This window comes from Myotis lucifugus, unplaced genomic scaffold, assembly GCF_000147115.1.
Source record: "Myotis lucifugus unplaced genomic scaffold, Myoluc2.0 scaffold_126, whole genome shotgun sequence".
In the NCBI taxonomy this organism is placed as follows: domain Eukaryota; kingdom Metazoa; phylum Chordata; class Mammalia; order Chiroptera; family Vespertilionidae; genus Myotis; species Myotis lucifugus.
The window spans coordinates 195,239-216,276 of record NW_005871174.1 but is presented as its reverse complement, the minus strand read 5'-3'; the positions used below and the strand labels follow the sequence as shown (position 1 = coordinate 216,276).

At 44.5% G+C, this 21,038-nt stretch overlaps 1 protein-coding gene and 1 pseudogene across 1 annotated transcript in view; both read right to left on the bottom strand.

Moving 5' to 3' along the window:
- LOC102432009 (guanylate-binding protein 1-like) overlaps nt 1-21,038 on the bottom strand; it is a 208,557-nt gene that overhangs the window by 183,030 nt on the left and 4,489 nt on the right. The gene's annotated exons all lie outside the window — the stretch shown is intronic.
- Nucleotides 11,191-19,817, bottom strand: LOC102431074 (annotated as a pseudogene).

Genomic DNA, 21,038 nt, shown 5'->3' with positions numbered 1-21,038 from the left:
CACCCTTAAGGGGGTGTGACCAGCTTCAAACAGCCATTATCCCCTCATCCAGGCTGGCCAGGCACCCCAGTGGGGACCCCCACCCTGATCCAGGACACCCTTCAGGGCAAACCAGCCGGCCCCCACCAGTGCAACAGGCCTCTATCCTATATAGTAAAAGGGTAATATGCCTCTCAGCACCGGGATTAGTGGAGACGCAAGGCCTCCCGGCACCAGGATTAGCGTGACAGGGGGCAGCGCTCAAACCCCTGATTGCCCTGCGGCTCTGTGTGTGACAGGGGGCGGGGCCACAACCTCTCTATCTGCCCTGCTCTGTGTGTGACAGGATGCGGTGCCCCAACCGCCCCCCCACGGGCCCTGCTCTGTGTGTGATGGGGTAGAGCCATAACCTCCCCATCGGCCCTGCCCTGAGTGTGACAGTGGCAGCACCCCAACACCCTGATCGGCACTGCTCTGTGGGTGATAGAGGGCGGTGCCTCAACCCCCCCCCCCATGGTCCCTGCTCTGTGTGTGACGGGGGAGAGCCATAACCTCCCCAATGGCCCTGCCCTTAGTGTGACAGGGTGTGGCGCCCCAACCCCCTGATCCACCCTGCTCTGTGTGTGACAGGGGGCGGTGCCCCAACTCCCCTATAGACCGTACTCTGTGAGTGACAGCAGGGAGCTCCCCAACCCCCTGATGGGCCCTGCTCTGTGTGTGACAGAGGGAAGCTCCCCAACCCCTTGATCGACCCTGCTCTGTGCATGACAAGGTACGGAGCCCCAACACCCCTGATGGGCCCTGCTCTGTGAGTGACAGGGGGCAGTGCCTAAACCCCCTGAATGTCCCTGCTCTGTGCGTGACAGGGGGTGACATCGCAACCTCCCGATCCGCCCTACTCTGTGCATGATAGGGGGCGGCGCCCCAACTCTCCAATCGGCCCTGCTCTGAGCCCGACCAGGGGCTGCACCTAGGGATTGGGCCTGCCCTCTGCCACCCCGGAGCAGGCCTAAGCCAGCAGGTCGTTATCTCCTGAGGGGTCCCAGACTGCAAGAGGGCACAGGCTGGGCTGAGGGACCCCCCCTCCCGCCCCAGTGCACAAATTTTTGTGCACTGGGCCTCTAGTATACTAATAAAAGGGTAATATGCTAATTAGAGCAGATGTCCTCTGGAGGTCCTTCCTGACAAAGCCGCAGCAGCTACCTGAGCCTCAGGCAAGCCGGGGATGGTGGTTGCTGCTGCCCAGGGCCAGCCCGAGGCTCAGGCAAGCTGTGGTGACTGCGAGGGCTAAGGCTCAGGCCGCTGTGGTGGTCAGCAGTGGTAGTAGCAGAGACATGATGGGGGAGTCGCCTTCCCCTGATGGGCCCAGTTGACTCCTGCAGAGAGAGGCCAGAGGCAGCGGCAGCGAGGGGGTGAGGGGGGCAGTGCCTTACCCTGATCGGCCAGTCACCTACCACAGAGGAGCGGGCCTAAGCCATCAGTAGGACATACCCTGAGGGCTCCCGGACTGTGAGAGGGGGCAGGCCGGGTTGACGGACTCCCCACCCCACCACCCAGTGCACAAATTTTCATGTACCTGGCCTCTAGTTTATTTATATGCACTAAGAAATACAACTTTCATACAAACTGTGAAGATTTGAGTCAACAGGGTTGGCTCATTGTCTCCCAGTGACCAAAATATGTGGCCATGCAGTAAAGATAATTGAAGTTTGTTTTATGGATTAATTGTCAAATATTACAGCAACAAGGACCAAAAACAGAAAAGGAAACAGATCTCTTGGTGAGCATGAAATAAAACAAGGGAGTTAGATGAACTGAATGTTTAATGGCAACAGGTGAGAATACCTGTTATTCAATGTCACATAGAGTTGGACTTTCCATTCAAATCAGAAGACTTGAGGGCTCCCTGACTCCAAAGCTAAGGGTCAGCCTTGCCAGTGGGACATCAATAACTTCCAGTCCAAAGACTAGGGTCCCCTTTTTAATTTATAATTGTTATCATTTGCCCAGGATATGCCTTCTCTTCTTGCATCTTCATGGTTAACTAATGCCTCTTCTGTGTGGCCCCTTTTTTCTTTAAATATGTAAACATTCCAACCAGGAGACATCTGGTCTGTCATAAGTCTGCTGATCTGTTATCTAATATTGATTTATCCTTTATCTTCCAGAGAGCCAATCATTCTTTCATTGTCAGCATTCCTAGTGGGCCCTTCATTGTAGCCCCTTAATGCAAAAACAAAACAAAAAACAAGGACACTAGAATAGGCAGTCAACAACTTTTATATAAACACTAGACGCCAGGTGCATGAATTCGTGCACCAGTGGGTTCCCTTGGCCTGGCCTGCGGGATCGGGCTGGAACTGGCTCTCCGACATCCCCCAAGGGGTTCCAGATTATAAGAGGGTGCCAGCCAGGCTGAGGGACCCCACCGGTGCATGATTAGGGCCGAAGAGACACGTGGGAGGTTGGCCAGCCTGGAAGGGACCATTGGAGGGCTCCAGGGCATGTCCAGCCCATCTGGCTCAGTCCCTATTGGCCGGACCTCAGCAGCAAGCCAACCTATCGGTTGGAGCATCTGCCCCCTGGTGGTCAGTGCACGTCACAGCAAGCGGTTGAGCGGCCTTAGTATATCATTAGCATATTATGCTTTGATTGGTTGAATGGACAACCTGATGACCGGACACTTAGCATATTAGGCTTTTATTATATAGGACTAGTGGCCTGGTGCACAGAATTCATGCACAGGAGGGGGGGTGACCCTCAGCCCATCCTGCACCCTTTCCATTCTCAGACCCTTTGGGGGATATCGACTGCTGGTTTAGGCCTGATCCCAGGATGTCCAACAGGCCTGATCCCAGGATGTCCGACTGCTGGGATCGGGCCTAAACCGGCAGTTGAACATCCCTCTCACAATCCTGGACCACTGTCTCCTAACCACTCGCCTGTGTGCCTGCCTGATTGCCCCTAACCGCTTCAGCCTGCCAGCCTGATTGCCCCCTAACTACTCCCTTGCCGGCCTGATTATCCCCAACTGCCCTCCCCTGCTGGCCGGATCAACCCGAAGGCTTTTATTAGTATAGATATGACCCTTCACAGAAAATTTCACTAACCCTGCTTTACAATAAGGGCTTGACAATTGACTCATTGGGGCCAGGCACCAAGATTTCCTTTCTTTGAATAGTGGAGGGAATAATTATCTTGTCTTTAAGTTGCCCTGAACATCAATTGAGATAATGACTTAGAAAAGTATAAAAGCACCATATAAAGACAACTGTCTTTTTCATGTACTGAAAAGACAATAAAGTGGTATAATAAAAACACTATTTTTATTCTCCCCCTTACTTCCTTTACAGGCTTTATTTAAACTTTGAAATTTAGAAAAAGTTCACTCCTATTTTCATTTATTTACATTCAATATTATTTTGTATTATTTTCAGGTTTTATATTAGTTACAGAATAGTGGTTAGGCAATCATATACTTTACAAAGTGTTCCCCAATATTTCCAGTACCCACCTGGCATCATACCATCATTACAACACTATTGACTATATTCCCTATTTAAGTGACAATAGGTTTACAGGTTCCTTCCAATCTTTCTTTTGTGTTGCTCGCCCTTCTTTTCTTTCTCACGTATTCCCTCATTTTCTTTATATAGTATCTCAATTGGCCCTCAAAGCTCAGCGAAGGCACTGGGACACGCTTAATCAATTTTACAGACCAGGAAACTGAGGCCAATTCCAGTTGGCTGCGGAACTGGACTGAGCACGCAGGGAGCCGTTACAGCCGTGTTACCTCTGCCCTTCCTAAGGGGCAGCTGTGGGACAAACAGAACAAACCTCCCCATCAGGCTTCCAAGCCTCCTTCTCAAGCACCTCTTCATCATGGATGCTCCACATTCTTTCCTCTGCCCCGCCCCCACCCCCATTCTTTACTGCACCCCCTTCTGGGGAGCAGGTGGTGGGCTTGCACTCACCGTGCAGGTGTGCACCCCCCATGGGGCAGGGCGAGAACTGGGGGCAGAGTGGGAACTGGGTGCAGGGTGGGTACAGGCTTGCTTTTGAGCCAAGGCGGGAGCAGGAGTCCTGGTCTCTCAAGTGTGCAGGCCGCAGCGAAGCCCAGTTAGGCTGGGAGCTTCATCAAACCGCCGCAGTGGGGTACTCAGCAGTGCGGTGCTCCTCCACTGAGGTGGCACCGCCCCTCCACCCCCGCCTCAGGGCTGTGAGCCAGCGCCCCTCCACCCAGGCAGGGGCGTCCTTCCATGCAGGCAGTCATTGCCTCTAGTTTCCTGCATCTTGGGGCCATTGCAGAACCTCACTCTCCACAGGTGAGGCAGATCCCTGCCTGCCAGCACCCTGCCCAGGCCTGAGCCCCCTCCATGCACCCCACCTTGGCGCTGCTCTGCGCCCCTTGGGCTGCCTGCCTCCTGGCCAGCAACTTCGCCGAAGCCTTGGCGCTTGCCCAGGATGCCTGCAGAACCCATGGCCATGGCTCCTGGCCTGATGCTTTGCCGGAGCTTCCTCTGCCTTCAGGCTCTCTCCTCAGACCCACGGGGAGCTTGGCTCTGGCAGCCCCACCCTTCCATGGCTCTCCCGCAGCCCACCTGTCAGGATGCTGCTGGAGCGCCTTGCTGCAGGCAGTGTGGTTCTGGGACAGGGGTTGGGGGTGTGGGGAGTAGCTCCAGTAAAGTTTAATAAACCCCAGGCCCCCAGCCCCTCCTTGAGCAGAGCCCAGGGCAGGCTGGGGGCCTGGGTCCGAACACTGCAGCTGCTAAGGCTGTGGCGGCAGAGAGGCTGGGCTGCATTAGCCTGCTGGAGTGGGCGGGTCATGCCTTCCTGCTCGCCCCCCCGCCGCATGGCCTGGTCCACATTCCCAGACACTGCCTAAATTGTCCCGCAGGATTGGGTGGGTTGTGCCTTGCTGCTTGGCCCCGTGGTTCCAGGCCGGGTCCACGATAGGCCTGCTGGAGTGGCTTGGGGCTGCTGGGTGCCGGGCTCCCCTGAGTGTTTGTGTTTCCAATCTGGCCCCCAGCAGCCCCAGCACCCAGGTGGCGGGGCTTGGAGCTGCTGGGGCCTGACGGGAGACATAAACACACAGGGCTTCCGTTGGGCTTCGCTGCTCCACCGGGAGCCATCAGGCTTTACTCCTTGGCTTGGAGCCTACCTATGCAAATTAACTGGGGTTAATTTGCATACTCTCCTGATTGGCTGGTTAGCATAGTGAAGGTACGGTCAATTTAAATGTTTGTCTATTATTAGGTAAGATACCTATGCATTCGAGTTTAAAAAAATAAACAGACATTTTTGATAATTTAGTGATGGATCTCCACTAATGAGTTGTTGCTTTTTTAAATATATTTTTATTGGTTTCAGAGAGGAATGGGAGGGAGAGAGAGATAGAAACATCAGTGATGAGAGAGAATCATTGATTAGCTGCCTCCTGCATGTCCCCTATTAGGGATCAAGCTGGCAACCCAGGCAAGTGCCCTGACTGGGAATTGAACTGCAACCTCCTGGTTCATAGGTTGATATTCAACCATTGAGCCACACCAGCCAGGTCACCAGTGAGTTTTGAACTGTATTAAAGACTTGTGATTTGTTAACTTATAAACATTCAAACCTGTAGAGAATTTCTTTGAGTTTTTTTGAGCCAAACTGTTGACAATTGCTGGGAAGCAGAATGTATTGGGATAGTGCTAAAGGGAATGGCAGTTTTTCACCTTGTTTTCAACATTACAATCAAAGGTGGAGACGTAAGTGGGTTACATGTAATGCACTGGTGATAGATTAGGGAGACGGGAGAAAGCAAAGTGGGGAAACTTCTGGGATTGGATAAAAAGTAAAATGGTGGACACATACTTCTTTTACTTAGGTGGGTATGTGATAGTTAACAGTCAACAATTAACATAACTATCACAATGAAAGTTACTGTCATATTGTAAAGGTTAATTATATTATCCATTCAAGAAAAACCTTTTGTGCTTAAAAATTTTTCTTTCCAAACTCTGCTTTATAGTGTTTTATGACATCTTGTCTCTTGAAGTATTCTTTCTTATATTATTAAACAGTGTAAACATTTTATTTTATAACCTGAGCTCAAAATTACAGTGTCTGATCCTGCTGTATCTTTCTGTCATTTGTTTGTTACTTTCTACCTCTTGCTTGTGTGGGGTTGCACCCTTGTTTGAGTTTGCGTTTTGGCCCCATGTTTCTCTGGACTATTCGGTGGGAATCATCTGAGTCCAAGTTGAACACAGCCTTACAAAAAGGACTTGCTGCTTCCAGGTGCCCTGGGGCCCTATCCACGCCAGCCCATTTTAAGTAGTTTCCGAAACCATACCTGTATTGTAGGTAAGTTCAATCCAACGCTCAGGTAAGGGAAAGCTTTTATTTTTAAATTCTAATGCAGGTCAATCGGGTAATTTTTCCTCTGCTGTAGACAGATATTTATTAGCCTAGTCTTTCCTGGGAGGATATCCAGTTCATTCTAAGTTTCCAATGAGTAAAACCTACCAATCTCAGCACGAAGACTTCCTCCTCTGCTCTTCTTATGGTCATTAAGAGTCAAAGATGGGCACACGCTTAGGAATGGTCACAGCTTCAGCTTCCAGGTACTACCATGATTTTCTTCTCATTTTCTATATTTGATTCTTTCAACTTTATGTTCTTGCAAACACAGCTATACATTTCAAAATGTTAGTAATATTTCTTTTGGCATTTCTAGGTGTTTTCTAGAGGGAAGGTTTCCCCTATCTCTAGCCTGCCATAATTTAAAGTCTCATTATCAAATGCAGGTAGACAGAATAATCTGAAGTAAAAAAAAGGAATGAAGGTAAGAAAGATAATTTCTTATAGTAAATAAATCATGTCTTAATCCCTTGGCTTTGGAGGAAAAGTAATGTACCCAATTAAGTAGGTATACTGTTTCTATTAGAACAGACACAGTACAGACACAGGACTGCAAGGGGTTTTCACAGGTGAATAAAATTTACATACAGGACCAATCCCATTCCTTTTGCTCAGTTCACCATAGATTCTGATCTAATCCTCCACAAACTTCATGGATGAGACTTACACTGAGCATGGAGGGGATATGCTAATTTGGGAAGGTTTTCTATAGTGATGACACCTAGAAGATGACCTTTGTTCAGCAAATATATTAAATGGTTGTTGAATTATACAAAGGTAGGACAGGAACCTGGTCACCTATACTGCTGTACATAATAATGAATAGTAGTTAGAAATTGGAGATAGATTGAAAAGAAAAAGTCTTAGAGAGAAAAAAGGAGTCCTCAGAAGAAGACAAGATTGATTAAATCACCACCAGCACATTAGTGAAGGCTACATAATCTTCTTAAAAAAAAAAAACTCAGACTGGTTTATTGGGATATAGATTATAAGCCATACAATTCACAAATTCAAAAGGTACAATGTAATGGTTTTATATATATTTGTGTAACCATCGCTATAATCATGAAGAAATTTTCATCACTCCACCAACTCCCCCAAAACACAACCCATGAAACAAGAGGTCATCAGATTGATTCCTGGTGAAGCCACATGTCTGCGCTGTGGGCTGGATCCCCAGTAGGCAGCTAATCCTTGTATCTCTATCACTGATGTTTCTATCTCTCTATCCCTTCCTCTTCTTCTCTCGCTAAAAATCAATAAAAGCATTTAAAAAATAATCCTAAAATATAAAAACCCAGGGTCCGTAATGAATGACCAAAGGCTCGACTGAACACCAGAAGTCAGTCCTGTAGCCCATGCTGGGTTGCTGGACTACCAGAGAGAAGCCCAGAGAGAGAGGCAGAGTCTGATCCTCAACCTCCGTGGCAGCTGTTGATCACACATTGCCAATCTCTTTCTCTCTGGGCTTTGCCAGCAGCTGTGCCTCTTTTTCTCTCGAGTCCTCTGGGATGGCTGGTGATCACTTCTGCCTCTCTGATAAGGCTCAGAGATAGGCCCCACCATACTGACTGGCATAGAAACCAACCAATCAGAACCAAATCTGGGTGACCTGTGAGGGGCCAATGGGTGCCTAGGAGCTGGAGCTTTTGACACTGCTGGCATAGAAACTGACCAATTGGAACCAAATTGGCCAGCAGGGAAGGATAGTTGGGGGAGATATAAGGCCTGCAGGGCAGGGCAGTTGGAGGCAAGATCAGGCTGACAGGGGAAGTTAGTTGGGGGTGAGATCAGGCTGGCAGGGAAGGGCAGTTGGGGGCGAGATCAGGCCAGCAGGGGAGGGCAGTTGGAGGCAAGATCAGGCTGACAGGGGAAGGTAGTTGGGCGTGAGATCAGGCTGGCAGGGAAGGGCAGTTGGGGGCGAGATCAGGCCAGCAGGGGAGGGCAGTTAGGGGGCGATAAGGCAGGCAGTTAGGGGCGATTAGGCAGACAGGCTGGCAGGCAGAGGGGTTAGGGACAATCAGGCAGGCAGGCAGAGGGGTTTAGGGACAATCAGGCAGGCAGGCACAGGTAGTTAGGGGCAATCAGGCAGGCAGGCACAGGTAGTTAGGGGCAATCAGGCAGGCAGGCACAGGTAGTTAGGGGTGATCAGGCAGGCAGGCAGGTAGGCGGTTAGGAGCCAGCAGTTGTAAGAGGCATCTCTGATTGCCAGTTTAGGCCCAATCCCACAGGTATCGGGCCTAAACCAGCAGTCAGATGTCCCACAAGGGGTCCCCAATTGGAGAGGGTGCAGGCTGGGCTGAAGGAACCCCCTCTCCCTGCATGAATTTCATGTACTGGGTTTCGAGTAAAGAGATAAAATCATATTTCACATAATAAATATATACAATTATGTTTATCAAAAAAGAGTTATATCCATTTTTCAATTGCATATTGTTATTTTGAATGAAACATTTCTTTGTATGTATTATGAAAGTAAATTGATGCTTTCCAGCCAGGTAATAATAGCTGTACAAACATTACATATTTCAAATATTGTAATAGACATTGTACATTTAGCCACAGAAAGGCTGCCCAGGGTAACTATGTATCTATTTATCTATCTGCCTTCCTGTCTGTCTATCCAATGCGCATTTGAGTGGATTCACAACAATTTAATATTAGCAGTCGTTACTTGAATCAGTGAGAAATTTTTCATAGTCCTTGAACAATTTTTAAAAGGGCGTGGACTCGGTGTGTGGGTCCAGCTAATAGTGTTTGAATATGTCACTGCACAGGTGAGAATCCCTGTTAGAACCTGGTAGGAATTGCCATTCTCAGGAAGGGTATGTTGCCTTTCTCAGTGTGGCTTCGCCTCCGGATTTCCTGGTTCACATGCAGGATGGAGCTCTAAAGCTTTTAGAGGCCTCTCTCTTAAGGCTTTCTGCAGGCTCTCAGCTCCTAGAGGGTTTCAGTGGGGACTGCCCTTTGCTCCTTCAATTTGTCCTAGTGTGCAATGTCCTTTTGGCACTGCTGCTGGTAGCACAACATGCTTTCTGTCAGCTAGATCCCCAGAGCAATGGCAGGAACATAAACCAACACTAGGTTCTGTAGGTCTATAAAGAAGGAATAATGAAGACATCCTTTATGGAGACAGAGAGGGAGAGGGAGAAGACTGTACTCTAAATAGTACAAGAATTTAGATAACTATCCAATTCCTGTAATATTTAATATGACATTAAACAATCAAATGTTAAACTTTCAGGGAGAAGCATGAGGAATGGTGGTGGGATGATAAACTCTTCATTAAGTTGTTTACTCGTGTGTTTAAAAATTTTTATTGTGGGTTCCAGGAGCCCTTCTAGATGGCTGAGCCCATGATATACAAAATAGGTAATGTTCCTGCCAACTTCTGTTCTAGTGGGGGAGACAAACAATAAACTCTGGTGATAAAAGGTATTGAAGTTCTGTGAAGAGTAATAATAATATTGGCCACTAGATGGAACACATTGCTTTCTTCATTTCTTCATTTCTTTAAGGATCAACTTCAAGAGAGACACTGTGAGCATGACACAATGTTAATTAAATAGGTTTTCTGGGGCCAGGTGATAGGCACTGTCACTTTCTATCTCTCCCTTCCAAATTGGATTTCTTTTTTCCACTAATTGACTGAAAAGGGAAATATGGTTAAGACAAACTAAGGAGCCATTTCAGATATATTGGGGTAGAGGGATTAGAGAAACTCCTTCCTAAATCAGAAATCCTCTCCACTCAATTTCTTGGGCATTAGTTTTCTGTATTATTTAATCTCTGTCTTCACCACTAGACTATGAGCTCCTTAAGAGAAGGCTACAACTCTATTCCCACTCCTTGGCAGAATGTGATAGGTATTCAACCAAAGTTTTTTGAATGAATGATCCCTGTAGCCTAAGCAATGGCTGCTATTCATGAAGCCTCATCTAACTCCCTGGGGACTCTGTTTTGAACATAGTTTGGGGGGAAAAAACTCTGAGTAATTTTTCCTGTCTTGTGTTCTATGAAATCCTGTCTGTTAAAGAACTCATGGTGAGTGGGAAGGGTAGAGTGTGTCTCTGTGTGTGTGTCTGTGCGTGTGTGTGTATGTGTGTGTGTGTGTGTGTCTGTGTGTGTGTGTGTAGTAGGCATATTATGTGGCACTGAGTTCTGAGCCACATTTTTTCCTCTTTCTGTTTGGATAAAAGCCTAACACACAATGGATATACATATTTAATTTATCTTTATTGTTGACTAGAGGCCCGATGCAAGAAAATCCGTGCACTTGGGGGGTCCCTCAGCCCAGCCTGCATACTCTTGCCAACTAGGAGCCCTCAGCGGATAGCCAACTGATGGCTTAGGCCTGCTCCCCCATGGACTGGCCATAGCCGTAGTCTGGCCTCCCTTAGGGGCAAATCAGGGCATGGTGCTGGGAGTGGCCAGCCTCACCCCCCCATTGCCCCTCTGCCACCGCCCCCCCTGCCCCTCTCCCCACAATCGCTGACCCCTCCCTCTGCCCACTGGCACTTGCCTTGGCTGGCCTGGTGCTGCCCGCTCACCAGCCCTGCCCCACACCAACTGGTCATTCCGGTCGACTTGCATATTAGGCTTTTATTATATAAAATAGTATTACAGCTATCTCCCATTTTTCCCATTGACCCCCTCCATACCACCTCTGCCCCCCACAACTGCCATATTTTTAGTGCTCAGGGAAACTTAACAAATACTAGGCATATGCTTTTGTCAGGGATATCTCTAATAATAAGGGTATTGAAACTTCTTCTCTACAATGAGTAAAAGGAACATCACAAAAACAACAGGGGAGTAGGAATCTAAGGAAATTCATACATCATGATCGATCCCATAATCTCTTGGTCTTAGAATGTTTTTCAGCATAGAAGATTGTGTGCATGTTTAGTTATATTTCTACAGAAGTATTACATTTTGTTTAAAAAAAGAGCTATTGTAAGTTGTATTGTTTTGCAATTTTTGGTTTGCAATAGTCCATTGCTTTTATATGAAAATACAGTTGAAAGTGGATTTTTCTGAATTGACCTTGAATCTTACAGCCCTGTTAAACTCACATATTTGTCCCAAGAGTTTTTGTTGTTGCTGATTTTGTTTTTGTTGCAGATTCTCTGGGATTTTTCTATGTGGATAATCAAAGTGTGTGAGAATAAAGGCAATTCTCTTTCTTTCTTTCTTTCTTTCTTTCTTTCTTTCTTTCTTTCTTTCTTTCTTTCTCTCTTTTGCCATATTGTAGGAAGCCTTTCATGATACTGTTTAACAGGTGTTGGGAGACTGCACAACCCTTCTTTATTACTGTGTTAGGGGCAAAGCTTTCCATTTTTTTATCATTAAGTATGTTAGGTGAAGGGTTTTTTGTAGATTTCTTTTATCAGCTTAAGGAAGCTCACTTTTTCTCAAGTTGTGACATTTTTCCAGATTCTAAAACTGCTTGAGTCATGCCTTGGGTAGACTGACCAGGGAAGCTCTTTGCCTTAGGTCTTTAGATTAATGTACAAGGCTCCTTGAGTCCTGCCATGGTCTCCTTGAGACTCTCAATTGCTCTCTGAAGTTGTTTGCTCTCATTTTGGAATCCTTCCTTTTGTAACTTGGCCTGTTCCTAAAAAGGGACAAATAAGAGTAAATAAAGTACAGCAGTAAGCAAATCTCAACTTCTAGCTAGTATCCACATTCTTAGTATTTAATTTCTTCTTGAAATTTTCTCTACCATAAATATTCATTATACTTTCTCTTGGACATCCTAGCTGCATGATTGCTTTTCTTGAGCTTCCTTTAGCTGAGAGAAATTTTGGCTTATACCTTCTTATATAGTGATAAACTTAAGTTATAAGTCCCATTACTTCTATACAACACATGTGGGAAATCTTAGTCATATGTTTGTTTTTAAATCTTATCGACTCTTTTACACACACACATACACACACACACACACACACACACACACACCCCTATACTCAGACTTTTATATACACACACATGACAGAAATAAAATATTTTCAAAATCTAAGGAAGTCTCTGAATCTTAGATCAGGGAATTTGATTTAAGCCTCCACAGCTTGGTGGCAAGAACATCAGGATATAATTAAGGACATCAAGGCCCTTAACTGTCCATACTGGATTTCTGCACATAACTCACTACACAAACTAGGAGTAGGGCATAGCAATCAGGAGTGTAAGACACAGGTGTGAGAGGCAAGGAGTCTTTCTGCTCATAAAGGTTCTCTTAGAACCAAAGTCATACCAGGTGTGACAGAAAAACAGTGATTATAGATTCCTCTAAGTTTGAAGGAGGTTCAGATATCTTACCGATCTGTGTGACCCTATAAAACCTCACCTTTTCTGAACCTCTGTTTCTTCTTCTAAGGTATAGGTACACAGCAATTCTTGCTTCATATAATATTAAGCAAGAGATACAGATAAGACATATTTGCAATGCCTGGAAGATAATAGCTACTATCGATTGAGGAATGTACTGATGAAGGACTGGATGTGAGATAAAGGAATATAATTTTTTTTAAAATAACCCAACATAGTCAGGCTCCAATCAGGCAAACAGACAGGGATTGAAAGGTACAGGGGGGCAAGCAATGTCCTTCCAGGTTTCGGTTCTTACAGACACACAAAGAGGTCAGGGAGAGTGGACACTAATCAGAAAAAGAGAAACCTCAAGGTGATGCCATTTAATACCTGAAGTTTTAGAGCCAGAACTTTCTCATGCTCTGCCGTTAATTGGGCCCTCTCCTGCTCCATCTTCTCAGTCAATTGTTTCACATGTTCCTGATAACTCTTTTCTTTCTCCTCCATCATCTGCTGAATTTTCTTTTGCATTTCCTCCAGCATTTTTGCTGCAGCCTCTGCAGATTCAGCTTTCACACGTTGCACTGCCAGGAGGAAAGGAAGAAAACAAATTCATGTGGTTGACCACCTTGCTTTTTCTTCTTTCTGAACTTTCCTGTCATTGTAGCTAATGACTGCCTATGCCCCAGTGAGACTGACTTTGGATAGTAATAGGCATCTTTGCTCATCTGGCTCTTGTTTAAGGAACCCAGGTTACCCAAGCCAAATTATTTAAACTTTTAAAAGCTGTTGAGGCTATCTAGTCTCTTGACTTGCTCCTCACCTTCAATCTCCTTTTCTTTTTCTGTGAGAGTCTGGTCTGTCTGTAGAATTGCATCAATCACAGACTCCTTGGAGCTCAGGTATGTCTGAAGAACTTCTTCACTCTAGGAACCAGAGAAAATGGCATTAGTAATAGGAAATTGCAGGAATCGCTTATTACTATTTGCCCCCCATCTTTCCCTGTAGGAATTGTTTGCTTGCCCTGGTCCTTGTGCTGTTCAAGGGGCCCCTGTCACAGGGTGAACACATGCTCCAGGTGGGCCAAGCCTGGAACCCTATGAAGCAGAATCCTTTGTAAGAGATTGATATAAATATAGATTGAGAGTCTCTGTTCTCTGATGAAGGCTCTAATTTGGAGCTGTTGGTGCTGTGGTCCCATAGGGGTGAGGAATGAAGCCATCATGGAGAGAGCAGATCCAAGGAAAGGAGGTGGAGGGAGACCCGGAGGAAGGGAAGTGTGGGGTTGACGGGAGCAACAGAGAGACAGATAAATGCTGGTTACCTGTATTCCCTTCCTGGGTTCTTGCAGATACTTTTCCTTCAGCTCGTTCATAGTCTGCATTAAAAGTTGATATCCTCCAGGTTTAGAATAAACACCCTGCTTTATATCTTCTTCTAAAGAATGGAAGATATCCTTAAGTAAAGCTGAGCAGCGATCTGATGATGCTTTCATATTCTCTTTACAAAAGTGATCTCGCCTTATTTCTAGCTGGTCCTTTAATGTGAAAATAGGAAGTAGAAAGAGTACAGAGAATATGTTAGCTTGAGCTCAGGATTTTTGGAAAGGCTTCTCAAAAACCAGTCTGTAACCCTGTAAAAACTTACAGCCACCTCAGTAGGACCACATCCTTCCTCCTGATCCTGTCTTTCTATTGAAGACCCTTTCTCCTTGGAGGTGAAGTACATGGCAGAGATTGCTGGCTTTATGTTAGCATTGATGCTACCCATCTGCCAGTCATAGAGGTCCACAGCTTTTTGCACTGTGGCCGAGTTCTCTATATGGGCCGAGGCCATGACTGCGTTCTCCATGCAGGGCAGGTCCCCATTGCTGATGTCATTGACATAGGTCAGGACTAGATTCTCTAGTCCCACAACTACACCTTTAGAAAGAAACTTCTGCTTTTCACATTGGACCAGCGATTGCATATGGAAGAAATGTGGCTCAATGTAAGCTTGCTCAAGATCACTAAGTCAACATCTTTCTTTGTGTTTGGCTATAATATGAAATTAGTCTGATAACAGCAAGCATGTAACTTGATGAAAAGCTTTGATTGTTACCTGCATTCATTTGATTAAATTATGAGAAATAGTATTAGTTTATGCATGAAAGGAAAAAAATGTTCAAACTTTAAGTCAATCATAATAAAATTGGTTCTTCTTACAATAATAATGACAAATAGTGGTTTTTTTTCATTTTGAAATCTAGTAAGAATTCCTTCTCTCATGACAAATACCCATTTTTTTTCTAGTAGTACTTTGCTTTCTGAGACCCTATTCCATATACACATGAGAAAAAAAATTACCCCTAATTCCTTTTGAAATAAATGGCCTACATCCTTGAAGGAATTCTTCATGAAGACTTCAACGGCCTCTTTCTCACTGGCCATGTGCAGGTCCAGGAGCTCTTGGAGGGTTTCTGTGGGCAGCTGAACCTTCTTGGCCATCTGCTGGTCATAGTGGGTCATGGCCTTTTTCACTGCAGCCGAGTTCTCTATTTGGGCCAAAGCCAGGACTGCGTTCTCCATGCAGGGCAGGTCCCCACTGCTGATGGCATCGACATAGGTCAGTACCAGAGTCTCCAGCCCTAAAAATAGAGAACAAAAGATAATGTTTGTTGTAGGTGGGGTGAGGAAACAGTCCATCCTCTATAAATCTGATGATATCTCTCAACACTCTTTTGGCTCACAGCATCTGTGTCCTTAGCATCACCTGGAAGTTTGCTAGAAATCCAGACTCTCAACCTCTCCTCCAGATCAACTGAATTAAATTCTTCTCTGGTGAGATCCTTGATGTTTGGATACATATCAAACAGTGAGAACCTGTGTTGTAGGCAACATAGACCTGTGTTTATTGAGTGCATGTGTTTACCCCTAAGCACCATTAGTATAGGAAATGTACCTCTCATTTATGTCTCTATCATAAGTTCTGGTCCAGGTCCATGGTAAGCATTTAAAAAATCAATATTTGTGAAACAAATGAAAAGAAGACCTCTGCCCTGGCCAGGTGTCTCTATTGGTTGGAGCATCATCCCATGCACCAAAAAGTTGTGGGTTTTATTCCTGGTCAGGGCACACACATAGGTTGTGGGTTCAATACCCAGTTGGGGTGCATGCAGGAGGCAACTGATTAATGTTTCTCTCTCACATCGATGTTTCTCTCTCCCTCTCAAATTCATGGAAAAACATCCTTGGGTGAGGATTAAAAATTAGAAATAAATTTTAAAAGGAGTCCTCCATTTTATTTATTCCAGCTGAACACTGTCCAAGAGAACTTTCTCTGATGATGGTCATGTGCAATATTGGAACCACTAGCCATGTAATCAGAATTGTTAATTTTCTTTAATTCTAATTAATCTACATGTAATTTTAGTTAAATGTAGCTACTACATTTGTCTAGTAGCTATTACATGGGATTAGAAGCCTAGTGCATGAAATTTGTGCACAGAGGGTGGTTGGGGGGTGTCCCTTAGCCCAGCCTGCACCCTCTCCAACCTTGTGGGATCAGGACTAAACCGGCAGTTGGATATCCTTCTTACAATCCAGGACTGCTGGCTCCTAACTGCTTGCCTGCCTCTCTGCCAGCCTGATTGCCCCCTAACCTCTCCCGTGCTGGCCTGATTGATGCTTAACTGCTCCCATGCTAGCCTGATTGCCCATTCCTGTCCTCTTCTGCAGTCCTGGTAACACCCAACTGCCCTCCCCTGCTGGCCATCATGTGGCAGCTATCTTGTGTCAGCCATCTTTAGCACATATTTTGTGGTAGATATCTTGTGGTGGCCATATTGTGATGACATGTTGGCGGCATCTTATGATGATGTCGCCCAAGAGCATGATGTACCTAGTCTTTTATTAGTACAGGTCCAGCTTATTAGGGCAATTTTAACCAATAGAGCTTTTTTATTTGTCTTTTTCTATCTTTTCTCATCCACAAATTCTGATTAATAAAATCTGTTAGAAATGTTGTGTCACCTGGAATATACCACAGTAATAGTAGATTTGCACTTTTCAGAGATGAAACTAGGTGGATGCTATTCCACCTTTCTTTAGTCTTGACAGTGAGAGTAATGACCGGGAAGTGGACTCACTGGGTCCATTGACCTGGATGCCTCCTGAAAGAGTTTTGACTTTGGAATTGCTAAAGATGTAGGAACAGAAATCAGCAGTTTCTTCCACAAATTCGGGTTCCAGCTCATCATCATGCATTGTCTCCAGTTGGCATAGCTTCTTCCAATGAGTGGGCTGATGAAAGATAAAGCATTTCTTCTTTGGGAAGAAATTTCGGATACAAAGTCGGGGCTGGTTAAAATTTTCATATTTAGGACTGGTACCTGGAGAAAGATAATAAAAATGGCTTTGCTTAATATAGGGGCTTGGAAACTTTTTATGTAAATGGTCAAATGGTAAATATATTAGTCTTTGCAGATCAGGTGGTTTCTTTTCCAAGTATTCAATTCTGCTATTATAGCATGAAAGCATCCGTGGACAATCTACATAGTATTCATCCAGTAAAACCTATTTGTAGGATAGTTCGCAGGCTGCATTGGCCATCATTTGCCTGTGAGCCATAGTTTGTAAACACCTGGCTAGTGCATTGTTAAGCACTCATCTATTCTCATTATATAAATGCCCATTCTACTCCATATTCTCTGGCGAATTACAGCATCACAAGCCCTAACCAGGGAAATAAAAATCAATCAGATAACAGTGCAGGGAAAGGTGAAAGAAAAAGAAACTTGTTCTTGGAAGAGGGGGGAAGATAATTCAAAAGCAAATCTATGAACTTAAATATTAAAAAAGCATTAATTCTTAGAACTAGGCAGCTGAGAAGAAGTAGAAAAGTATACATGTAAAAACACTAAGTCTTTACTAATAAGAGAGTAATATGCTAATTAGACCGGGAGACCTTCCAGGAGACTGGCCAGGAAGGGCAGTAGAGAGCCATGAGGCCAGCAGGGGAAGGCAGTTGGGAGCCATGAGGCCAGCAGGGGAAGGTAGTTGGGGGCCATGAGGCCGGTAGGGGAGGGCAGCTGGGGGCCATCATGCCAGCAGCGGAGGATAGTTGTGGGTCATGAGGCTGGCAGAGAAGGGCAGTTGGAGGCAAGTAGGCTGGCAGAGGGGCGTAGTGGGGTGCAAGTAGACCAGTGTGGGGGTGCATTTGGGGGCAACCAGGCCCGCGGCAGAGTGGTTAGGTGCAATCAGTAGGCAGGCAGGTGAGAAGTTAGGAGCCAGCAGTCCCAGATTGTGAGAGGGATGTCCAACTGCCAGTTTAGGCCCAATCAAACAGAGCCTAAACTGGCAGCCAGACATCCCCAGAGGGGTCCTAGATTAGAGAGGGTGCAGGTCAGGCTGAGGGACACCCCTCCACCCCTCCACATCCTGTGCATGAATTTCATGCATCGGGCCACTAGTAGAAAAATAAAAGATGATGGTTTCTAATGGCTTGTGATTCCCAATAATCAGTTCTCAGTCCCCTTTACCGTGCTTGAGTTTGAGTGAATTCTCCAGGTACTCATCTGCTGAGATGGGTTGCCCATCTACTACCAATTCTAGGGAAAAATCTCTCAGTGTCCACACAAAATCTGGAAAGAATCTCACAAAGTCATCAGAATCCTCAACCTCTTTTGCATCAGGTGAAGATTTTGCCCTGATTTTATCTGTCAGCTCTGTCACATAGCTGAGTAGCAAACTAAGGAAAAATGGTGTTAAAGTACAGTGCCCCTCATGCCATATTAGTCCCACATATTCCAAACCTTTGTTTTGGCTTTGCTTCTAACCCAAGTGTTAATTCTTCCTGCCCTTGAATTATTTTTCATACTTTCTCTTATTGTGCTTGATTCGCCAGGATTCACCTTCAGGGAGCTGGTATTTAGGTACTAATCTCCCCTCTGATTTTGATGCTGTTCTGGACCACAAAAAGGATACTGCAGTTGGTCCATGGCCTGCTGGTCTATGGCCCTCATGCTATTGTACACAAAGGTGCTGCTCAGCAGTATTGCCAGGGCAAAGATCCAGGAGTCATTTTGGTTGTCACCCTGGAAATCAGAACACATTTGGGCCAGGATTATGTTTTATTCTCATGGCACTTTCCCGATCAGCAGTAGTAAACGGATGCTCATTTAGGGGAGTGGCTTTTTTTATATATTAATGTCTTATAAGAGGAAAACAAATCCAAATGAAAATGATTGTTAGTAAGACTTATACTTTGACTAGTCTTCTGATTAGCATTTTCAGTTATACTGATTCTCACTAGGTCCTCTTATGATCATTGACAGATAGTTACAAAACAAATAGTCCAGATTGGTGGGCACTCTAAAGCCTTCAACGTAATTTAATTTTCTCTATGTTTTCACAGAAAAATTGACTTATGTAAGAGTAATAATACTTATAGCTATTTTATCTAGTCATTATTATTCACCTAACACTTTCTGTTCTTATTAAATAGTTAAAACAACACTATGAGGCAAATATTGACCTTTTGCATTGGTTTTACAGTTCTGAAAGCTGAGGTTAAAAGAAGTGAAATAATTTTCTAAGGCCACTGTGTTAATAACAGGGTTTAAATTTAAACTTCAGTTTTGGAATTCTGAACATTAATCCTTAACTAAAGTTCTCTGCAGTATAGGACTCATGATTGATTTTGTTTGTGGTACCTTTATGCATCATTGTTAACTGGCTTAGTTATAGACTCTTGTTAATAATTAGAATACTACCTAATGAGCACTATGCTCTTCTAGGATTCTTCCTTATATTTTCATCATTCCTGAGTGCAAAACTTGGTCTCTTAGCACATAATCAGAAATGTAAAAAACACTTAAGGTTTACTGTCAGCTCTTATTTGAATAAAAATTAAAATATTAATAATAAAATTTTAAAAAAAGAAAAGAAAAAGTATTAAATAGTGTAGACAATACCCAGAAATGAAGGGACTGTCTCCAAATTGAATATTTAATGCTTACCTTCTCTACATCTCCCAGCCCTTCAGTGTCAAGCAGAACTAAGGGTGTAGTTTTGGTTTCTTAGGGTGAGGCACACCCCACATCCCAGATGCCTTTTGGTGTGAGACCGAACCGTGGAGCCCAGAGAGAGCCTCCAGGGGAAAGGGAGAGAGAGGGAGTGGAGTTTTCATAGCATATGTGTCTTAATATGGAAGATAAACATGAACATAATCAAGGTTACGGGAGACCACAGCCAGTAGCTTGGCTGGCATAGCTCAGAGGTTGAGCTTTGACCTAAGAACCAGGAGATCATGGTTCAACTACGGGGCAGGGCACATGCCCTGGTTATGGGCTCCATCCCCAGTGTGGGATGTGGAGGAGGCAGCCAATCAATGATTCTCTCTTATCACTGATGTTTCCAACTCTCTCTTCCTCTGCCTTCCACTCTGAAATCAATAAAAATACATTAAAAAAAACCCAACTACAATCAGTATTGATTTTACAGAGAAACAGGGAAATTCCAATATCCAATACATAAAAACATCCAACACCTTTTACTATAAAAACATTAACAAATTAGGACTAGAAGTAAACTAACTCAATGTAATAAAAGCCATATATGAAAATCCTTCAGCCAGCATCACACTCAATTTTGCAAGATAGAAAGCTTTCCTTCTACAAAATTACCCAAATGAGTTCAAAGACCTACATGTAAGTGCTAAAACTATAAACTTCATAGAAGAAAACAGAGGGGGAAAATTTCATAATATTGACTTTGGAATGATTTCTTGGATATGACACCAAAAGCATAAACAATGAAAGAAAAATAGATAAGTTGGATTCAAAATTAAAACTTTTGTGGGTTAAAGGATACTATCAACAGAGTTTCATAGGAATCCTATGGAATTGGGGAACATATTTCTCAGTTAAGGGATTGATATCCAGAATATATAAAGAAGTCCTGCAATGAAACACCAGAATACAAAAAACCCAATTACTAGTAAAAATTGAGCCAAGGACTTCAATGGACATTTCCTTAAAGAAAATATGCAAATAACCAATAAACACATAACAAGATAATTAACAGCACTAGCTATCCAGTAAATACAAATCAAAAGCATAATGATATACTATTTCACATCCATTAGGATGATCACTATCAAAAAAACAAAATAACAGCCTGGCCAGTGTGACTGGTGGTTGAGTACTGACCTATGAACCAGGAGGTCACGGTTCAATTCCCAGCCTGTGTTTGCCGTGAGCTTGATCCCCAGTGTGGGGTGTGCAGGAGGCAGACAATCAATGATTCTCTCACAATATTAATGCTCTCTCTCTCTCTCTCTCTCTCTCTCTCTCTCTCTCT